Here is a 23,263-nt window from a genome sequence, read left to right on the forward strand (position 1 = left end):
TCACTGCCATTCATTGCTTATGTTGATGTTTGAGAGAGCAGAATACTGTATGTCCGAGATCATGGAATACAGGGACCCCTGGAGGTATTCAGATATATTGCAACCCTCCCTCTTCACTTCAGCACCTTGCACGGAAATCATCAAGCAACTCAAAACATCAGAACAGATCAGGGAAATGTAATGTGAACCAGAGTGAGTGAGTCATGAGTGAGTCATGAGTGAGTCAGTGAATGAGAGCGAGACAAACGAGTCACACAAACTTAATTATCCCCTTTAGGAGTTTCCAGCATCCAGATGACATCCCCTGAGGATTCCAGTGTCAATCCCCTCTGAGCCCTGCTCTTTCCCCTGGGGAGCCAACATGGCTGCTGCGTGACGGAGGCTCTACCTCAGTGAAGCCATTCGAGCTGCGACTGGGACACCAGTGTTGCAATGCCATGGAGAGTTAATCTCCAAAGACAACATCAGCATTCAATTGGCTCTGGAGAATGGTGTTCTCCTGTTGGTAGCTGCTCAGCTGGCTACGAACTCCAACGCAGAGAGGAAGAAATGACATTGGCAATGTGTTAGGCTAGGCCACTGTATGTGTTGAATGTACTAAGACATGTATCCATTTGAATCTCCTATATTTGTTATTAATAGCATGCTATTGTTGAATACTTTCTCTATTCAGTCTTATTAAGGACCTATCCTCACAATAGTGTTTTTTTTTCTATATCAAATAATGTTATTTTAAGAAGTTATAAGGCATAGAAAGATTTTACACAATGTGACATTTTGGAGAGGTTTTAGAAAGATGTTACACAATGTGACATTTTGGAGAGGTTTGACCCCCCCCCCCCACCTAACTATACTACTATAGTTAGGTGAGCCAAGGCTAAGCAGGGCCACAAGAGTTGTCTATACAACCTACATTTAATGATTAGAAGAACCTCAACCTTCCAATAGAACCAGTTCAGCAGAACAGGCAGTATTTATTACAGCTTCAATAGTTTTACAGGGCTATTGGATGATTGTTTTTGCGTAAAAAAAGAAGCACTTTATGTATCTATTCCAGATTCTTATGACTTCTTGAAATGGGGGGACTATTGCTACGCTCACGTGCTAACCGGAAATAGGAAAATGTCCGACTTGCGAACTGGTTGTAGTTATACATGTCCTTTAGCAAGTCAAACATTTCGGAGTTTCCTCGTTCCGACTAACACGTAAACGCGCCAATGGTCCCCCCATTTGAAGAAGTAATACGAATTTTGACAAATTCACTTATAGGGAATTGGCCTGTTATGAATAGGGCTGTATTGAAATGTTTCTTATAGATAAATATCAAAAACATATGCATAACCATGGCAGCAATTGAAAGGGAACAGTTTGGAGATAATGCGAAAATTATTAGACCAAAGGTAAGTACATAACAGTTCACCTGACCCAAGACTGAATCCAAACATAACACTGTTGATTTTATGTGCATTTAACATTTACTGTACTTTTTGCCGCATTTGTTCATAACGAAATCTGAAAATAATCTGGATACATTCACTAACCTCATAAAACTATTCCAAGAGAAAATGTGAGGAAGGTGCAACATAAGACAAAAAAATGACAAGGGTTTGAGTGAGAGGACTAACTGGTGACTAGTGGCCACACACCTCTCCAAAGCGTGCACATTTCCTAAGCATTTCACTGCACTTTTATGACTCAAAGAAGAGTCATCAACTATAAGGTACCCTCCTAGCTGTGCCGATGAGGAACTAGAGCAAGCACACTTGTAGGTGTTTCATTTGGAACTCAATCCTGCGTCCCCGCCATCACACAATTAGGCTAGCCCACTGTTGTTGTTTACGCAATCAAAAACGGCCCATTATAAATCGCAATCTAGGTCAGGTGGGCATGGTTTGAAAGCTGTTATTGCCAACATGACTAGTGTTAGCTATAATATTGTTATAATGCCTTCATTATTAAAGCAGACGTGGTTGTAACACTTTGCTGCACCCCACAGATGAACCAGTTCTGCCTGTGCCAGATACTAACCTTACTCCCACACACACACAGAGAGAGATGGCTGACACAAACCATTTATGAGCACTGATAAGGCAGGGGGGCGCTCTGACCTCAGGGGGGCGCTCTGACCTCAGGCGCCAGTTGCTGGTGTCTGCTTCAACATCTTGTCAATACAAGAGACAACCCAGACCGGCATGGCACTCAACGAGCATGCGCATGCATATACACACACACACACACACAAACCCCTGTTTCAGGCGGGAGTTCCAAGGACAAAGAACACTACTGAGAACCAATGGAACATTGATATCAGCCTGAAGGGGACCGCCCTCCACTCACAGCGACCAGTCAGGAGAGCAGAACTACTAGAATCTAACTACGTCATTTCACTGTATAAAATGTATTGCACAATATGAGTCGGGGCTCCTCCTGCTAGCTCCCTCTGAGCTAAATGGACGAGCCCGTGCACGTGTTGTCAGATATCTTTGCAACTTATTAAACTGCCTTAAATATCATACCTTATCCACCTGGTCTAGCGTCTCAACTTGGTCTCTCTCTTCTAGTAAATATCATCTGATCTTTAACATGGTAGCAGAGGACGGTTTTCTAAGAACCTGAATTCGGTCCATAGGAGGATGATGAGAAGAGAGAGAGAAGTTGGAGACAAATCCAGAGAGACGGGTGACCTGAAAAGGAGCTGCCGGGGATTCATCTCACCTCAGGAATCTGATCTAAAAGTCGACTAAACAAAAGGTAAGCAGAGCCGGTTAAATCAAAAATCTGCATATTGTAATATAGAGATAACCAAATTTAAGATCAGTGACTGAGTGTGAGTATGAATTTCCGTTAAATTTATTATATAAGTTGCATACTGAGGCATTGATGCAAAGATATTTGTCATATAGTCTAAGAATGAAAAGAGATGAAATGAGTAATGAGAAATGATTGACCACCGTAGAAGCGGGCCTAGTTGCTAGAACTAGAAGGATCCTGCACGGTTGAAGTGTCTGTTCAAGTTGTATCAGTGTCCGGGACTAGAAGTTAGTGTAAGTTGAAGATGTAAGTTGTTGGCAACCTCGTACACGCCTCGGACACCCTTCTAGGTAGCATCGGAATTAAACTGAGCTTGATCATTCGGGAGCTCGTGCTGAATTGGCAAATCCGGGTAAGGTTAATAACTATTTTTTAACTGGTCGCCGCTCGGTACCTAAGTCCAAGCCTGAGCTTTAATGTGGTGAGGACTTAATCCTCTTGGCCATGTTTTAAATTCTTGTGACAGGTATAACTATGTAATTATGTTTTGTTTGTAGTAAACGTTTGGGTTAAGGGGATTTACATGTTCCCAGAGACAAGGTATCTTAAAGGGGCACACTCATATATGGAATATTCAGAGTTTTATTTTCTGAGTTTTAATTAGACAAGGAAATTTTTAATTTTTAAAGATAAGGGGTTCTTTAATAGGTCTAGACATGGTATGGAACACGAATGTAAGGGGGTGTTGTAACCTTTGACCTGCATCATGGCTGTCTCTTGAAGTCTGATCAGCTTCGGGGGAGGGCCATGTAGATAATGCATTTGTGGTCATTTGGTATACTGGTTTTGAGGTAAATTAATATGTAAGGACTCTAGAAATTGCCACCATAGACATGTTTTTCTAAAAATCCATGAGTTTAGATGAAGCCAAACAGTGAGACATTTAGTTAAAATTTGGAAACAAAACAGTTGTTACAGACAGATAAGGGAAAGGGCAGACAGACAGGCCCTCCCTACACTGCTGAGACCTTGAAGGTTTGAGAGCAGAGAGGGGAGTTTCGGAAGGGGCGCCAGGACATGGATAACAGAATGGGTAGATAACAGTTACTGAATGGAGACATGAAAGGGGCGCTCCTACAATGATAATGTAGAACATAAGAATATTTTACTATTCTTACCTAAGTCATTATTTAGAATAGGTAAGGTTGTTACCTGGCTAGAGCCAGGTATCAAGAGGGGGATGGGTACATTGTGGTCTAGGATAGGATGGGGCCTATTGGATAATAAACTAATTATAAAAAAATAAATAATAATAATAAAAAAATAAATAATAATAATAATTAAAAAATAAATAATAATAATAATTATAGCTAACAAATAGGTATAGAAGTTAAATATATAATCAGATAAAACAAATGAGAAACTGGTGGTTAACCGAACCTGTATGTCCAGGATTTTATGCGTTACAGATGAATTAAAGGAGAAGGTGATTCACTTGACCTGGGGGCATATCGCACTTGGAGGGTGAGACACACTGGCACTGCCGAATGATCACAGAGTTAGGGAGAAGAACTGTTGCTAATAAAGCTCAGGGGTCAACTCCTTAATGAAGAATTCCCTGACCCCGACCTGTCATCACTGTGAACGTTCATAGAAGTGAAAGTGTTGCTTGATCTCTGGCTGATGATGTGTTCTCTGGGAGAGGGTGGGGTTTTACAGGACTGCTTGTAGTCCTGAGCTGTCCGATTAGGATACGATGGGGATGTTACCATCGCAGTACTGCCAGAACAACCACCAGTTCCAACAGACCAGGGATTCAGCCGGCCTCCTCCACCACTTCAAGACCAACTCCCACACCACCACCTAAGCTCTCCAATCTGGTACAGGTAATAAATGTAAAAGACATCTCAGATAGTGACCAATTGGGGACTTAAACTGAATATGAGGAAAGGGAGAATATGTGGTTGGCCTACAAAACAATAAATAGAAAGGACTGTGTCGTATGTGGACATGCCAGACCTATTCTGGCTGCTCACCCATTTGCCCTAAGTAATGGGGAAGGTTGGATGTGTACATTGGAAAGTTTAAGCCAAATTCAACCCTGTGTAAAACTCTGAGTCTTGTGTTCCCAGAAGTCCCTCCCCAGAAGGTACCGTGGGGAGTTAAGGCATATGGGGGATATTACAGCTGTATCACTGGTACAGGTAGGGGTATAGACTATGTGAGGCTCCCTACTACTGCCTGCATCACTAATGTCACTATTAACTAGAGGTGTTGCTGATGTATGGTGGATGTGTGGACCTGCCAGGCAGTTGACCCCCATTTTGAAAGGAAATTGTCGTTGCACATGTGTTTTGGCCAGTCTGATAACACCATTGCCTATTATTGAGGTTACAGCTAATCAACTTCTGGGAGCTGCACATGACACAGAGGCTCGGAACCAACCCAGGAGACGGCAGAGCCGAGACGCTACTTGGTCCGAGGGTACAGATAACATCCACACCAACCTCTTGGGGGTCCTAATAGGGGTCCCCCCACGAATTCCAGGCATTAAACAGAAATGATGGTCTGTGGCATCTGATGCCCACCATTCTTGGTCCAGCTATTGTTGATACTAAACAAAATGCCTGGATCAATTATATCTACTATAATCAACAATGATTTGTCAACTACACCCACACTGCACTTAGGGGGATGGCTGAACAATTGGATGCCACCTCTCGAACTGCTAGACAGAATAGGCTAGCACTAGACATGATACTGGCCAACCAGGGAGGTGTATGTAAAATGATTGGAGAACAGTATTGCAAGTTTGTCCCTAACAATACTAGTCCGGATGGGAGCATTTAAAAAAAAACTCTGAGTGGGTTGGTAAGGTTATCGGTGGAGATGGAGGGTCTTGCAGGTGTGGAGGAGAGTGGACTGTTCCCCTGGCTGGGTGGTTGGTTTGGTAAGTACACTACAATGATGAATACTGGATTTCGGTGTCCCTAGTTGTTGTTTTTCTTATGCTCATGTGCTGTGCTGCCTGTATCATACCTTGTTTGAAGAAGTCTGTTACAGATGTGGCAAGGACCTCTGGTATGATGCCGTTGCTTGATGCTCCAGTTGGAGAGGCTGATACGGAATCAAGCTTTCGCAGGAGAGTGGGCTTGACAGAGGAGGACCCTTGGTTTGCTGCAATTGATGTTGTCGAATGAATAAAAAGTGATGTTTGTCCTCCCTGTTGTGAAGGTTTGAAGTTCCCGGGTGGCGACGAGCCCACCTGGTACAGGTTGTATAGAGGGATGGACCTGAGGGTTTAACATTAATTCTCTCGTTTTTTGGTTAATAATGTGGGATTTTGGACTCAACAAGGCTTCGAGGCGGTCCATGGCCAATTGGCCGCTACATCCCTGATGGCATTTCAGAATAGAATCGCAGTAGATATGTTGTTGGCTGAGCGCGGAGGTGTTTGTGCCATGTTTGGGGAGCAATGTTGTACGTTCATTCCCAAAAATACAGCGAATGATGGAAGTCTTACCGCCGCCCTAGAGGGTCTTCGCACGCTTAATGGGAAGATGAAACAGCACTCCGGAGTGGACACTACTATGTGGGACTCTTGGATGGATGCTTTTGGCAATTATAAAATGCTTGTTTCCTCTATCCTTGTCTCAATTTCTGTTTTTGCCGCGATACTTGTGCTTTGTGGTTGCTGTTGCATTCCATGTGCTCGCACTCTGATACCCTATCTGCTATAGACCCAAAGCAGACCGATAGGGGTCAGATGTACCCACTCCTTGCTATTGAGGAAGCTGAGCCTGGGTATCAATTTGATGACTAGTGATGGCTAGAGGATTTACTATTGTCACGTCTCTGGTGAGACGTGAAGAGGGGGAATAATAAAAAAAATTGTTTGCTGACAGATTTTACTGTGGTCACGTCTTTTAAGACGTGAAGAGGGGGATTTGTTAGCTATAATATTGTTATAATGCCTTCATTATTAAAGCAGACGTGGTTGTAACACTTTGCTGCACCCCACAGATGAACCAGTTCTGCCTGTGCCAGATACTAACCTTACTCCCACACACACACAGAGAGAGATGGCTGACACAAACCATTTATGAGCACTGATAAGGCAGGGGGGCGCTCTGACCTCAGGGGGGCGCTCTGACCTCAGGCGCCAGTTGCTGGTGTCTGCTTCAACATCTTGTCAATACAAGAGACAACCCAGACCGGCATGGCACTCAACGAGCATGCGCATGCATATACACACACACACACACAAACCCCTGTTTCAGGCGGGAGTTCCAAGGACAAAGAACACTACTGAGAACCAATGGAACATTGATATCAGCCTGAAGGGGACCGCCCTCCACTCACAGCGACCAGTCAGGAGAGCAGAACTACTAGAATCTAACTACGTCATTTCACTGTATAAAATGTATTGCACAATATGAGTCGGGGCTCCTCCTGCTAGCTCCCTCTGAGCTAAATGGACGAGCCCGTGCACGTGTTGTCAGATATCTTTGCAACTTATTAAACTGCCTTAAATATCATACCTTATCCACCTGGTCTAGCGTCTCAACTTGGTCTCTCTCTTCTAGTAAATATCATCTGATCTTTAACACTAGCTAAGTTATAAAATATTATCTTACAGTGTTAGGCTTTCACAAGGCAATTCAGAGAAACAAGCTAGGTTTCCATGCAATTGGCGACAGATTTTCATGCAATTATTCCAAAATCTGCATAAAAACAATATGCGATAAACACCTCCAGAGGTGTGTTTCCATCAAATTAACTTGTTACAGATAAAAGGCTGTGCTTGATAACATAGTGCACATAAAATACCTTTTGCAGTTAAATTCCCATGTACCGAATAAAAAAAACAAGTTAAATGGGTTTCTATCGAATTTTCAACTCTACTGATGGTTTTCTCATCAAAAAATGTTGCTAAATAGAGAGTGTGCTCACTTGTATTGGCACATGCGCTCTAGCCAAAAGCCCTGCAGGGGTCCCCAAACTACCACTCAGGCCCCCCTTCCAGCATTGGGGAACACCCCAGGTGCCCATGCACGTGTGCGCGCCACGTCTATTTCAATGGGCACAAGCACTGTTCATGACCCAAACTGTTCATGATCCAAACTGTTCACACCCCTCTTGTTGGTGGAGAGAACATTTTACAGTTTTAAAGCAAATTTTATTGCAATTCTTTTCATTTTGCCATGTCTAATGTGTATTCATGTGATATTTGAGTGACTCACACATTACAACAAATTCTATAGGCAAAAAAACCTAGGTAAAAAACGTTAGCTGACATGAGCTAGTTGATCTGAACATTTCTGCCAAGTTATAAAAGGTTCTTTAATGACAAGTTCACAAGCTAATCAGAACTAGGAAACTCTTTCCGACTTTTGATTCCTTGTACGAGGCACGTGTATAACTACAACCAGTTAGCTAGTCAGAACTGCCAGAGTTTCCTAGTTCCGACTAGTACATGAACGTGGCATAAAGTATGCAATGACTGACATGACAAGAGGAAAACTGGGACCCCCGTGTCACCCCTAGTTTGGGAGCCACTGGGATAGAGCGCAGGTATAGGCTACACATGATTACATTATTATTATGGACAAAGGAGCTACATTGTTTTTATTTGTCAAACGGGCAGCCAAGCATCAATTATCATGTCACCAGAATAAGACCCTGGATATTTATTGGAAAGGAGCATCAAGCCCTGTGAAGTTCATCATAATTTATTTCATCTGTAGCCTAATAAACTGCATGCTTTCCCGACGAGTCGTAGTGTGAGGACCACACAACATGTTTACTTCGATATGATGGTTAGCCTATTATATCAATGTTTGCAAATGAAAGCTTATTATATCAATGTTTGCACATAAACGCGTTTCCACTGACATTTCTCGCATAATTCATTTTACCGACACAGAAAGATCCCACCTTGTCTAGCGAATTTTGTTTTGTCGACATTTGGAAAGTTTGCCGAAAAATTTTCTGTTTCCATCAGGTCTGTCATATTTTTTATCTAACATACTTTACTGGCATTAAAAGATAGAATGGAAACCTGTTTGATTTTTTAATTTTGGTGCACATAGAAAGGAGTCATGAGTGCATTCAGGTGCATGTGCCCCAGCGAATTTTCTTCACAATAATCAAACAGGCTCATTCTGTTCAGAACAACTCAGGGTATGATCCATGTCATATTGTAACTGTAGTATTGTACATCAAACATAGTGATCATAAATGTGGACACTGTATGACAGGAGTTTTATGATTTGGAAATGTGAAGTTCAAGTGCACATTTGGAATCACGGATGCTTGGCTTGCTTGTATGACATCAAAGCTGTATTTATTATAATCCTCAACGTCTCGTCTTTCAAAATACATCGAGTCATCCTAATTTACAGCATTTCCTTCACTCAGACAAAGAAAAGTGCAAAAGTAGGTCTAGTCAAAAGTTTAGTACTTTGCACACAATGACTATCAAGCTTGTGACTCTACAAACTTGATGGATGCATTTGCAGTTTATTTAGGTTGTGTTTTGTCAAATAGGAACACATGAATGACCATATCCCCTTAGTGCAGCAGCAAGACACTTTTGAAGGCAGTGAACACTGAACACTAATTTCTGCTGCAGTGTTGACTCTGAGCTACAAGCATTTTTGTCCCATTTCGGCGTCTGTACATTTCCAGGAAGTTCTAGGTAACGCGGTGCATTCACTCAGTCCTGTGCATTTACGTCCCGTTTTCAGCTAGTAGATCGATAGATAGTTTATATAATACTTTATTAAAACTTGACTCTCAAAAATGCGCAGAAGGACAGACGGTCAAGAAGCCACTGGAGATGCTAGGACATAGAAAAAGGTAGCTTACTTCGCTAGGCTGCTAATCAACTAGCAAGGTTAGCTAGCGAGACAGAAATGTCAACACCACTGCCATCTCCTCTCAGATGTTCAATTCAAACTGAACTAGCTACGTACTACCGCAAGGCATAGCTAGTAGCCTACGAAATTGCTGTACCTAGCCCTGATATTACTATCCATTAACTTTACACTGACTACATGACTTAACTTACATGTGTACACAATGTTTTAGTTAAAGCCATTCCAAGGCTCATTGTAGAGGCATTTTGACTGACACACATGGTTATGTAACTATGGCTTTCTGACAGCTGTAACTGCTAGCTAGGTAGCTTATCCACACTTTGATATAACATGTTGATAATTATTATCCTATGACAACCAGGAATGGAACCAGGACAATATTTGCAATGTTTTTGTGACAACTGCTGATACGAAAAAGGCTTGAAAAAATACATTTGATTGATTGATTTTCCCATTTTCCCACCCACAGGTGTGCACTTATGACAGAGTGGGATTGGGGTTCAGCAAAAGAGTCCTGCAGAATGAAAGTACAAGGACGGAGAAAGTCTGGGGGATGTCAACCACTGGACGGTAAGCATCTTGTTTTCTCTATCCTGTCATTTTAAAGTTTTACCTTTAACTGCTTGTTATACTGCAATGTAAATTGTTAATGTAAAGTGTTACCTAATAGGCCTCCCGAGTGGCGCAGCGGTCTAAGGCAGTGCTAGAAGCGTCACTACAGATCCGGGTTCGATACCGGGCTGTGTCGCAGCCGGCCGTGACCAGGAGACCCATGGGGCGGCGCACAATTGGCCCAGCGTCGTCCGGGTTAGGGGAGGGTTTGGCCGGCCGGGATGTCCTTGTCCCATCGCGCTGTAGCGACTCCTGTGGCGGGCCGGGCCAGGTGCATGCTGGCACTATCGCCAGGTGTACGGTGTTTCCTCCGACACATTGGTGCGGCTGGCTACCGGGTTAAGCGAGCAGTGGGTCAAGAAGCAGTGCGGCTTAGGCGGGTCGTGTTTCGGAGGACGCATGGCTCTCGACCTTCGCCTCTCCCAAGTCCATACAGGAGTTGCAGTGATGAGATAAGACTGTAACTACCAATTGGGGAGAAAAAGGGGTAAAAAGTATCAAAAAAAGAGTGTTGCCTAATAGTCTACTACTACAGTCAAGGTAATAGGTGTTTGATGCAAGTTATTCTAAAGCCCTGATTCTCAACAAGCACACACACCATTCCCTATCAGATTTACTATTCCCCTTGGCTAAGCGCCATGTGTGGCCACCTCATGGATTGTCCAGTCAGAGACATCGGGATCCACTGCCAACACCATCTCCCTGCCATGGCCTGCCCTGTCCTTGACTCTCCCCTAATCTCTTTGGCTGACAAAGTAACGTGTTGTTGAGCATTAAATCTGTCTAAGTGATGGGTGGATGTGGTTGTATGTGTACGGTCAGGTCAGCAGTTTCTGTTACCTTGGGATCTGGCCCAGGCTAACAGCAGAGCAGGCTGTCTTCTTCTGATACAAGCAATCAATTACCCAGAATTCAATAAGCTGGCAAGCTGAGGGTTTGATGACTGTATTGCTCTCTTCTCCCTGCTGCTGCAGTGAAACCTCTTCATCCCAGCCTCTTCCCTCTCCAATGTTGATTTATTAGTGTAAGAGACCCAACACAACAGATGGCTGTCTGTGGGGAGCAGCATTTCACCTGATGACGATGCTCCCTCTCTCTTTTTCTTTTGGATGATTTTCTGTTGGATCTATCCTGCTTTACAAGGCAAAGTAGCAGGGGCTTCTTCCACTAGGCTACTTTACATTGGCTGATTTCAAGGGTTTCAATGGCAGTGTTTCTGTTGTTATGGTGTAGCTGCCGTCTCAGGGGTTGATGTATTTGACTGTAAAAGCCCTTTGTGACAGCTGTGGTTGTAAAGACATACATTTGATGAATTGATTGATGTCTTTTCCCCTACAGAATGGTGGACAACCTCCACCGCCTCATCAGGTTAGCTGGTTTAGCCACGCCTCTCATCCTGGTGGGGTCTGAACTGGGCACGCTCAACGCCTTGTTCTACAGCCATATCCATGATGCGTGAGTCTCCCTGCCCACCTAGCTACGGAATCTCAATGGAAAATATAGGCTAACTCGTTTCTTGTTGCCAAACTTGCCACAAGTCTAAATATATTGAGATCGCCTAGAGTGATAGGTTCACTCCAAAAGTTGGTCGATATGTTCATATCTCAAAAGTGGTTGTGTAGATTCAGCTTTATGCCTCCATCCCAAATGAAAGGGAAAGATTTGCACAGTTTTTGACAAACTTTGGGCATTCTCACTTTCTCATCCTCATTTGAGTTCCATCCTATTCCCTCTCACATTATTAACTACAGTAACTCCAGTACTTCAAAAGTATCATCACAATCTGTAGCTCAACTCAGCACTGCATCAAACCCAGGGACATCATACATTCTCTACCCCCACTCCCCACATCCCCACCAACCCCCATTTCTGAGAAACCTAGTGATTAACACGAGCAGGGAGGGATCAGCCCCCCGGCCCGAGGTGAGAGATTTAGCATTTCATCAGCCGTGATGTGCGGCAGTTTAGAGAGTAAATTAAGTGATGGTGAGAGGACGAGACCTGCAGAATAAAATATATTCCCCCCTGGATGTGGTGATGGGGTCTGGGCCCATCCATCTATCTGCCAGTGGGCCTAGAGCAGACAGACAGACAACCGGGGCAGAGACATCCTTCTCACACTCATTACGGATAGGACAGGACAGGAAGGGTATAGGGGATGGGTCAGAACGGACACTGGAGGCCCACTTCATCACTGTTTCTTTCTCTCTTTTTTTCTCTCTCTCTTTCTGTGTCCTCTCTTTGTGTTGTCTGTTCGTCCATCCGTCCTCAGGCAGGTGTCAGACCTTGTCCTTATTGATCCCATTCCAGAGGACATCTTTGAGGAGGACCAGTGGCAGAAGTACTGGGAAGTCACCTCGAGGAGGAACGGAGGAGATGACGGGAGAAAGGAAAAGCAGAGCGACTGTATTACTCAAGCCCTTGACTCCATCCCTATTTGCTGTATGGATAGGATCCACTGTAGTTGATTATCTCTGTTGGAAAGAAAGCAGCATTAACATGATTAATATGAGGCCAACGGAACTCATTAGTAGATCCCACTCTCTTTCATCAGGAAGAAATGAGAGTGGAGAATTAGGGTGGGGGAGAAATGACACACATTTTAATAATAAGTCTCTTTTTTTCCTATGCATGATTCATGTGAAGCTGTGGATAATGGACATATAACCATATTCATTGTTCATAAATGGCCATATAGGAAAAAAGGATATTATGATAATCAGGCAGGACATTAGTGAAACTGTCAGTTATTCATAGTCATCAGTAAATAGCAGTGATTTACATAACAATATGGTAATATGGTGTAAAACAATACAGGTGAACACATGAAAATATGTAAGCTTAAAATTAGTTTGACCCTACCATTTACAATATTGCATTTCTTTGTATCAATTGGAGGGTGAATGCTTCACGCTCCCCAAGCATAATAACTTTGAACAACAACATTGTGTTCAAAGTTATTATTCATGAACAAACACTTTCCATATGCTTTGCAAAAAAACTAAAACATTAGTTATGCAAAATTCTTGTAACTTTTCCAAAAAGTTTGTCGAAGTTTTCCATAAATTGCGCTTGGAAGATTCCTGGAATAAGCAACGAATATGCAGGAAATCTGAGGATCCTCCAAACGGTGGGATTTCTGCAAAACGTGAATTTTAGGAAAGTTCCAGGGATGTTCCAACCCTAGTTTTGTCTCTGTTATTTCCCTCCACCAGCATCCCATTTGCTCTGTGGGGTTATATAACATTTCATTTCTTTAGTGAGATAAGAAATGAGTCGTTGAAAATGGCCTAATTTGTACGTGACTGTAAGTGGAGTCGTGTCATTTATCAGATATGTTTCCAATTATCCTCTGATTAATAGGAATTCATTTAATTTCCCTGCTGCCTAGCAGACTACAGTGTACTGGCTGGACATCCAATTACTCTGCAGCTTAGAAATCAACTGAGGAAAGGATTGCTGCATGAAGTAGATTTATATTATCTCTGATTTAGATAGAAAACAATAAATATGAATATGTCATATCAAGATTACTGAAACCATTTTTGTAGTTCTATCCAGAGCCACCGGAGTGTGTGTGTATTTACATTCTTCAGAACAACAACGTCTGATACAACTCAACGTTCATACAACGTTACACATTCGGCGTGATGGTACCTGAGGAGTGCTGTAGTGTAGAGAGGAGACGGTATTAGCGTCCTTCTCATTAACCACGGCTCTCCCAAATTACTGCTGTTTTATCAGACAAAATTAATCGGCACCGTCTCCTGAGAATTTCTCCTTTTTTATTTATTATTTTATATGGACTTGAAAGTAGAGTGAGATGGAGGCTAGAGTTCGCTAGCCTGAAATACAAACTGATATGCTCTATTTCACCATTGTCTCAGTTTGGATCCCAGGCTATATCTTTCCTTTTGGTATTTCTCCTCTGAGGCTAGGAGCCGGAGATACTACTTCCTAATGAGAAATAAAGTCAGCAGAACGCCAGGAGTTAGTGGAATCCCCTGTCTAGCCATACAGATTGCATTCATTCAGGGACGTGGTTTTAGTTGGATCCCTACAGAATGAAACGCATACAATCAGTTTGTTTTCTTTGCCCTGAAAATGGGTCTTGTGAAGTTGACCCAATTTTATATGTATGTATGTGATGATATATAGATTGCGTAGGGGTTTTCTGATAGTATAGTATTTAGCAGAATCACATAAGATCTGCAGTCAGCCCTACACTCTCCCTAAAGTCTACAGTAGACAATGGCCTACATGTAAATACAACACATTGGCATGAAGGCCAGGTTCCTAATATCTACTGTAACAGTCAGTGTTTAGTGTTTTATATAGGAACCATAGATACCAGACTTCAGTTTATAATTGGACCTCATAACGTGTGTGTGAGAGAGCCGGTGTTCATGTGTGTGTATTAGAGTTGGTGTATTACAGAATGAATTTGTCTCTGGAAAATATTGACTCCTATTTAATATAATCCAAAACAGTGGGAAGTATTCTATTTTAATGAGCTTGTCCTTATTGTTTGTTTAATGAGCGTTGCTTGATTGTCAAAACACCATTTTACTCTAGCTTTTCAAATGTGTTTACTCAAACTGGATCCTTTGCATCATGAAATCACTGGGGTATAACTATTTAGAAATAGGCTAATTACATTCATGATGTTGCTTATTTTCCTTATTTCAGATATTCAGGACAAAGTTGTTTTCATGTTAGTATGACCAACATCTGCCCTCTTCATAATATCAAGTAGAAGAAAAGGACAGTGCCGGTTAAGGTGAGAGGAAGAGGCTTAATTTCCTAAGAAGGCGTTTACTTTAAAGGGTTAATGGTTGGTCAACCTGCAGTGACATTTTAAATGAGCAGAACCAGAGGGTCAAAGCAATGTGTCTGATGGTGTGGTGGAGGTGATGGAAGCCCCACCTGGCCCAGCTGGGGTGGTGGGCTTGGCCTGGGCATGGCCCAGCTGGGGTGGTGGGCTTGGCCTGGGCATGGCCCAGCTGGGGTGGTGGGCTTGGCCTGGGCATGGCCCAGCTGGGGTGGTGGGCTTGGCCTGGGCATGGCCCAGCTGGGGTGGTGGGCTTGGCCTGGGCATGGCCCAGCTGGGGTGGTATGTGGTGGGCTAACCTGGTCTGGTGGTGGATCAGTCTCGCCTGTATGGAAATCTGATAGAGTTATGAGTGCAAATGGAGACTCCGTATCACATCCAGCCAGGCCCCATTCATCATCTGATCCGTCATTAGTACCCTGGGCACACTGAGGATACAGGCTGTCTCAGACGGCACTGGGCACACTGAGGATACAGGCTGTCTCAGACGGCACTGGGCACACTGAGGATACAGACTGTCTCAGACGGCCCTGGGCACACTGAGGATACAGGCTGTCTCAGACGGCCCTGGGCACACTGAGGATACAGGCTGTCTCAGACGGCCCTGGGCACACTGAGGATACAGGCTGTCTCAGACGGCACTGGGCACACTGAGGATACAGACTGTCTCAGACGGCCCTGGGCACACTGAGGATACAGGCTGTCTCAGACGGCCCTGGGCACACTGAGGATACAGACTGTCTCCGACGGCCCTGGGCACACTGAGGATACAGACTGTCTCAGACGGCCCTGGGCACACTGAGGATACAGACTGTCTCAGACGGCCCTGGGCACACTGAGGATACAGACTGTCTCAGACGGCCCTGGGCACACTGTGTGTGTGTTCCTGTTCTTGTTTCTCTGACACCCCTCTAATCAGACCGCTAGCAGACGAAGGTAGGCAGAGATAGTTTTGTATGACAGGCAACGTATGACTGTCACTTTGTCAGATGATGGACTGGTGTGATGGGCTTAGATGATTCCTCTTGTTTTAATTTGATTTATAAACCAAATGCTTTTATTTTCTCTTTGTTTGTTGAAAGTGTGTGTCCATCTGCACTTTTAGTCACAGTTTTACAGGCTGGGTAGAAGGCTGGCTCTGAAACACATGACTAAAAATGGATCTTCTCTAGGATTGAAGTTGTGAGCTGCCGTTTCCAACAATTGTCAAAGGACGTGCATGAGGTAGAATGTGACGTTATTGATAACACGTCCAATACCAGAGCTGATGTAAAGATCTTTACATACTGTGGCTATGTCTAGGTTGAGGACTGTATAGTGACAGACAGCAGTCCAGCCACTCTGCAGACCAGGCTCCAAGCCTCCCAACCCCTGTCATGGGGGACTCAGGGCCCAGATTACCCGCTTCACCAATGGGCTCTGGGAGTAGACAAGACTTGGTGGAGTGGACAGTAATACCAGGAAATATGACGCGCTCTGTTAGGATATCGATTGATGATAATTGAAATAACCCTGACTGTGAGTGTGAATCTTTCAAGTGTGTGTGTGTGTGCGCGAAAGAGAGGGAGTGAGTGTGTGTTACTCTGCGACAGAGAATAGCCATGACTCCATTGAAACGCTTCCTATGTTTCTGCCTCTCAGCCTCTGTTAGAACAGCACAGCTCCCCAGAGACAAGCAGGAGAGTCAGGAACCCCAATTAATTGTAATTGGCACCGCTGTAAGCATAACTATTGTTGCTCCGTTCCACTAATGAAGCACGGCTCTCTCGGCCCCCATGTATTTCCTCCACTAGAATCTATAGTATTGACTCAGGGAGGAAGGACCGCTGCTGGCGCTGGCTGTTCTGGGCAGTACAACACTGCCACACTGTGGCCAAGTGGGGAATTGCTCTGTTGGTTTAATGTCTGCATGCATTCATTCATGTCTCTAGTTTCAGTAGTTGTTAATCTCAGGAAGAAAAATGTTCGCAGCTTGAATGTGACTGGAGCCCTGTATTAGATGTATTTCCAAGTAACACTACAAGGTAGCAGTGATACCTTCTGTTTGGTGTCACTGCGTGTCACAGGAATCTCCCCATTAATCACTTGTAGTTTTATATTGCACTTTCTTTTTGACACTTGTGTGATGAATCTCTGTTTTATACACCTGCAATAGTCCATATTTACTCGTGTAGTACTCCTTGTTCCATTTTCTCTCCTGTAATAGTCCTTGTTCCGTTTTCTCTCCTGTAATAGTCCTTGTTCCGTTTTCTCTCCTGTAATAGTCCTTGTTCCGTTTTCTCTCCTGTAATAGTCCTTGTTCCGTTTTCTCTCCTGTAATAGTCCTTGTTCTGTTTTCTCTCCTGTAATAGTCCTTGTTCTGTTATCTCTCCTGTAATAGTCCTTGTTCTGTTTTCTCTCCTGCAATAGTCCTTGTTCCGTTTTCTCTCCTGTAATAGTCCTTGTTCTGTTTTCTCTCCTGTAATAGTCCTTGTTCTGTTTTCTCTCCTGTAATAGTCCTTGTTCTGTTTTCTCTCCTGTAATAGTCCTTGTTCCGTTTTCTCTCCTGTAATAGTCCTTGTTCCGTTTTCTCTCCTGTAATAGTCCTTGTTCCGGTTTCTCTCCTGTAATACTCCTTGTTCCGGTTTCTCTCCTGCAATAGTCCTTGTTCCATTTTCTCTCCTGTAATAGTCCTTGTTCCGTTTTCTCTCCTGTAATAGTCCTTGTTCCATTTTCTCTCCTGTAATAGTCCTTGTTCCGGTTTCTCTCCTGTAATACTCCTTGTTCCGTTTTCTCTCCTGCAATAGTCCTTGTTCCATTTTCTCTCCTGTAATAGTCCTTGTTCTGTTTTCTCTCCTGTAATAGTCCTTGTCCCGTTTTCTCTCCTGCAATAGTCCTTGTTCTGTTTTCTCTCCTGTAATAGTCCTTGTTCTGTTTTCTCTCCTGTAATAGTCCTTGTTCTGTTTTCTCTCCTGTAATAGTCCTTGTTCCATTTTCTCTCCTGTAATAGTCCTTGTTCCGTTTTCTCTCCTGTAATAGTCCTTGTTCCGTTTTCTCTCCTGTAATAGTCCTTGTTCCGTTTTCTCTCCTGTAATAGTCCTTGTTCCGTTTTCTCTCCTGTAATAGTCCTTGTTCTGTTTTCTCTCCTGTAATAGTCCTTGTTCTGTTATCTCTCCTGTAATAGTCCTTGTTCTGTTTTCTCTCCTGCAATAGTCCTTGTTCCGTTTTCTCTCCTGTAATAGTCCTTGTTCTGTTTTCTCTCCTGTAATAGTCCTTGTTCTGTTTTCTCTCCTGTAATAGTCCTTGTTCTGTTTTCTCTCCTGTAATAGTCCTTGTTCCGTTTTCTCTCCTGTAATAGTCCTTGTTCCATTTTCTCTCCTGTAATAGTCCTTGTTCCGGTTTCTCTCCTGTAATACTCCTTGTTCCGTTTTCTCTCCTGCAATAGTCCTTGTTCCATTTTCTCTCCTGTAATAGTCCTTGTTCTGTTTTCTCTCCTGTAATAGTCCTTGTCCCGTTTTCTCTCCTGCAATAGTCCTTGTTCCGTTTTCTCTCCTGTAATAGTCCTTGTTCCATTTTCTCTCCTGCAATAGTCCTTGTTCTGTTTTCTCTCCTGCAATAGTCCTTGTTCCGTTTTCTCTCCTGCAATAGTCCTTGTTCCGTTTTCTCTCCTGTAATAGTCCTTGTTCAGTTTTCTCTCCTGTAATAGTCCTTGTTCAGTTTTCTCTCCTGTAATAGTCCTTGTTCTGTTTTCTCTCCTGCAATAGTCCTTGTTCTGTTTTCTCTCCTGCAATAGTCCTTGTTCCGTTTTCTCTCCTGTAATAGTCCTTGTTCAGTTTTCTCTCCTGCAATAGTCCTTGTTCCGTTTTCTCTCCTGTAATAGTCCTTGTTCTGTTTTCTCTCCTGCAATAGTCCTTGTTCTGTTTTCTCTCCTGTAATAGTCTTGTTCCGTTTTCTCTCCTGTAATAGTCCTTGTTCAGTTTTCTCTCCTGTAATAGTCCTTGTTCTGTTTTCTCTCCTGCAATAGTCCTTGTTCTGTTTTCTCTCCTGCAATAGTCCTTGTTCCGTTTTCTCTCCTGTAATAGTCCTTGTTCAGTTTTCTCTCCTGCAATAGTCCTTGTTCCGTTTTCTCTCCTGTAATAGTCCTTGTTCTGTTTTCTCTCCTGTAATAGTCCTTGTTCTGTTTTCTCTCCTGCAATAGTCCTTGTTCTGTTTTCTCTCCTGTAATAGTCTTGTTCCGTTTTCTCTCCTGTAATAGTCCTTGTTCTGTTTTCTCTCCTGCAATAGTCCTTGTTCTGTTTTCTCTCCTGTAATAGTCCTTGTTCTGTTATCTCTCCTGTAATAGTCCTTGTTCCGTTTTCTCTCCTGCAATAGTCCTTGTTCCGTTTTCTCTCCTGCAATAGTCCTTGTTCCGTTTTCTCTCCTGTAATAGTCCTTGTTCAGTTTTCTCTCCTGTAATAGTCCTTGTTCTGTTTTCTCTCCTGCAATAGTCCTTGTTCTGTTTTCTCTCCTGCAATAGTCCTTGTTCCGTTTTCTCTCCTGTAATAGTCCTTGTTCAGTTTTCTCTCCTGCAATAGTCCTTGTTCCGTTTTCTCTCCTGTAATAGTCCTTGTTGTGTTTTCTCTCCTGCAATAGTCCTTGTTCCGTTTTCTCTCCTGTAATAGTCCTTGTTCTGTTTTCTCTCCTGCAATAGTCCTTGTTCTGTTTTCTCTCCTGTAATAGTCCTTGTTCCGTTTTCTCTCCTGTAATAGTCCTTGTTCCGTTTTCTCTCCTGTAATAGTCCTTGTTCAGTTTTCTCTCCTGTAATAGTCCTTGTTCCGTTTTCTCTCCTGTAATAGTCCTTGTTCTGTTTTCTCTCCTGTAATAGTCCTTGTTCTGTTATCTCTCCTGTAATAGTCCTTGTTCTGTTTTCTCTCCTGCAATAGTCCTTGTTCCGTTTTCTCTCCTGTAATAGTCCTTGTTCTGTTTTCTCTCCTGTAATAGTCCTTGTTCAGTTTTCTCTCCTGTAATAGTCCTTGTTCCGTTTTCTCTCCTGTAATAGTCCTTGTTCTGTTATCTCTCCTGTAATAGTCCTTGTTCTGTTTTCTCTCCTGCAATAGTCCTTGTTCCGTTTTCTCTCCTGTAATAGTCCTTGTTCTGTTTTCTCTCCTGCAATAGTCCTTGTTCCGTTTTCTCTCCTGCAATAGTCCTTGTTCCGTTTTCTCTCCTGCAATAGTCCTTGTTCTGTTTTCTCTCCTGTAATAGTCCTTGTTCTGTTTTCTCTCCTGCAATAGTCCTTGTTCCGTTTTCTCTCCTGCAATAGTCCTTGTTCCATTTTCTCTCCTGTAATAGTCCTTGTTCCGTTTTCTCTCCTGTAATAGTCCTTGTTCCGTTTTCTCTCCTGTAATAGTCCTTGTTCCGTTTTCTCTCCTGTAATAGTCCTTGTTCTGTTTTCTCTCCTACTCGTCTAATAGTTGCAGGTTGATGTTTATTTTTATGAATCTTGCCCAGGAGGCAGAACTGACCCATTTCCACTAGATGGGCCAGCTGCAAAGTTAAAATTGGCCATATTGTAAAAATGTATGAAAACCACAATGTGCTTTTTGGATGTAATTTAAGATCAGGATTAGGCTTAACAGTGTGGTTAGGGTTATGTTTAAAATAAGATTGTTTGAATTTGTGGCTGTGCCAGCTAGTGACCACTCTGCAGAGTTGCCTCCAGGGCAAGATTCATGACAATAAAATGCCAACCTGCTTAATAATCCATGTTCTATGTTCTCTGCTACTCGTGTAATAGTCCATGTTCTGGGTTCTATGTTCTCTGCTACTCGTGTAATAGTCCATGTTCTGGGTTCTATGTTCTCTGCTACTCGTTTAATAGTCCATGTTCTGGGTTCTATGTTCTCTGCTACTTGTGTAATAGTCCATGTTCTGGGTTCTATGTTCTCTGCTACTCGTGTAATAGTCCATGTTCTGGGTTCTATGTTCTCTGCTACTCGTGTAATAGTCCATGTTCTGGGTTCTATGTTCTCTGCTACTCGTGTAATAGTCCATGTTCTACATTCTAACCTACTTAACAGTCCCTTTTCTGTGTTTTAATGTAATTGTCCATGTTCTGTGTTCTCTCCTAGTCATGTAATAGAACATGTTCTATTCGTGTAATAGTCTGTTTTGTCTGTGAGCTCCCTCTCAGGTAATGGAGGCCCTGCATATGGAATGACATGCTAATGAGGCAGGGCCCTCTTATCTTGTCGGGGGGCCAAATTCCGACAGTGAATTGCGACAGTTGTAACAAAAGTAACAGAGCGTCTATTCAGCCTGCACTAATCCAGATGGGAAAGTCAAACAGCAGAAAGTCCGCCGCACAAACTCATTTCATCACGTTATTCATTTAGATATTGCCTTGCCGCTGCTGAGGAGGAAGGGGAAAGAAGAGCCCTCTGAAATGACCAACATGGCTGAGGTGTTTTGCTCTACATGGTTCCTCCACTCCCTCTCCCCTCTTATCGCCTTAATTCATCCCGCCAATCTGGGCTGTCTTTACCCACTAAATTTCCCTTTGACACGCATGCCTTCTCTCGCATAATCCTCCCTCCCGGGCAGAATTAAAAATTGAGAAAAAGAGGAGGGAATAGGAAGGGACAGGACAGGTGGCTGGAGAATCCTTGAAATAATGCCACAGACAGACAGACAGACAGAGCAATGATTTGACCAGATTCAAACAGGGGCTGATAGAGTTTTTATGGAGAGGAAAAGGTGACAGGTGAAAATGTGTGGAGACAGAGAAGTCCCTAAAGAGCCAGGTTATAAGAGTCCCTTCTAAATTGTGGGGCGAGAATGACTTCATGTGTGGAAATAGTGGCAAGGAAGATGATAGAATGTCTGATTTGAGAGAAAAAAATGGTCTGTGAAAGGCTGAAATTGAGAAAGGTAGCAGCAACTATTTTCCTGTCTGCTGCCACCATTAAACTGTTGTCTATTTGTGACTTCTTCCTAACGGCCATGCTACCATGCAGCCATTAGGGGTACGGCGTTGCCATCAGCCATTTTGGTTGGTTGCTGTGTAGCAGGTAGAACGTCCCATTGGCGGCACGTGCATTGTTGCTGAAGTTTAAGACTGGAAGACTGTTAATGTTTGTATCTCCAAATACCTGAGGACTAATCAGGTTACAACTTCGTCTAGACATCAGGTTACAACTTCGTCTAGACATCAGGTTACAACTTCGTCTAGACATCAGGTTACAACTTCGTCTAGACATCAGGTTACAGCCTCGTCTAGACATCAGGTTACAGCGTCGTCTAGACATCAGGTTACAGCGTCGTCTAGACATCAGGTTACAGCGTCGTCTAGACATCAGGTTACAGCGTCGTCTCGACATCAGGTTACAACTTCGTCTAGACATCAGGTTACAGCGTCGTCTAGACATCAGGTTACAGCGTCGTCTCGACATCAGGTTACAACTTCGTCTAGACATCAGGTTACAGCGTCGTCTAGACATCAGGTTACAGCGTCGTCTCGACATCAGGTTACAACTTCGTCTAGACATCAGGTTACAGCGTCGTCTAGACATCAGGTTACAGCTTCGTCTCGACATCAGGTTACAACTTCGTCTAGACATCAGGTTACAGCAGTCCTTCTCAAATAGTGGGGCGCACCCCCCTGGGGGGTGTGACCCCGGGGAACATGCTTTTTTTTGCCGCAGGGAGTAGTTTTTTTTTGCACCAAACAAGAGCACACAGCAGGATATATGAAGTGCAGATAACAAACCCTTAAGAGACACCATGGAAAAATATTTAACAGGGATGTAAAGAAAGGCGGAGAGAGACGGAGATAATGATACAAGCGTAAGTCTCCCGAAAGCTAAGACGAGGAAATATACGCGTCGGCATGTAGCGCTTGGCTTCACTGTGACTACGGTGGGAGACGAGGAAAGACCGGTATGTTTACTGTGTCTAAAAATGTTGGCAGCGGACAGCATGAAGCCAAATAAATTAAGGCGTCACTTAAAGACATTACACCCCAATCACGCTGATAAGCCGCTTGAGTTTTTTCAGCGAAAACGTGCCGAATATTGCCAACAATCGTCCCGCTTTGTGAATGCTACTTCAGTAAACCAGCGAGCACTGCTGGCATCATATAAGGTGGCGTACCAAATTGCTCAGTGCAAAAAACCCCACTCCATAGCAGAGGCGCTGATACTGCCTGCAGCATTAGACATGGTCTCTGTCATGC

At 43.4% G+C, this 23,263-nt stretch overlaps 1 long non-coding RNA gene across 1 annotated transcript; it reads left to right on the forward strand.

Moving 5' to 3' along the window:
* Positions 1-1,922: 1,922 nt before the first annotated feature.
* LOC139564664 (uncharacterized) lies at positions 1,923-7,296 on the forward strand. Its single transcript, XR_011672799.1, has 2 exons — positions 1,923-4,637; positions 5,149-7,296. It is a non-coding gene; the product is annotated as an uncharacterized lncRNA (long non-coding RNA).
* The last annotated feature ends 15,967 nt before the right edge of the window (positions 7,297-23,263 follow it).

This window comes from Salvelinus alpinus, chromosome 35, assembly GCF_045679555.1.
Source record: "Salvelinus alpinus chromosome 35, SLU_Salpinus.1, whole genome shotgun sequence".
Lineage (NCBI taxonomy): Eukaryota > Metazoa > Chordata > Actinopteri > Salmoniformes > Salmonidae > Salvelinus > Salvelinus alpinus.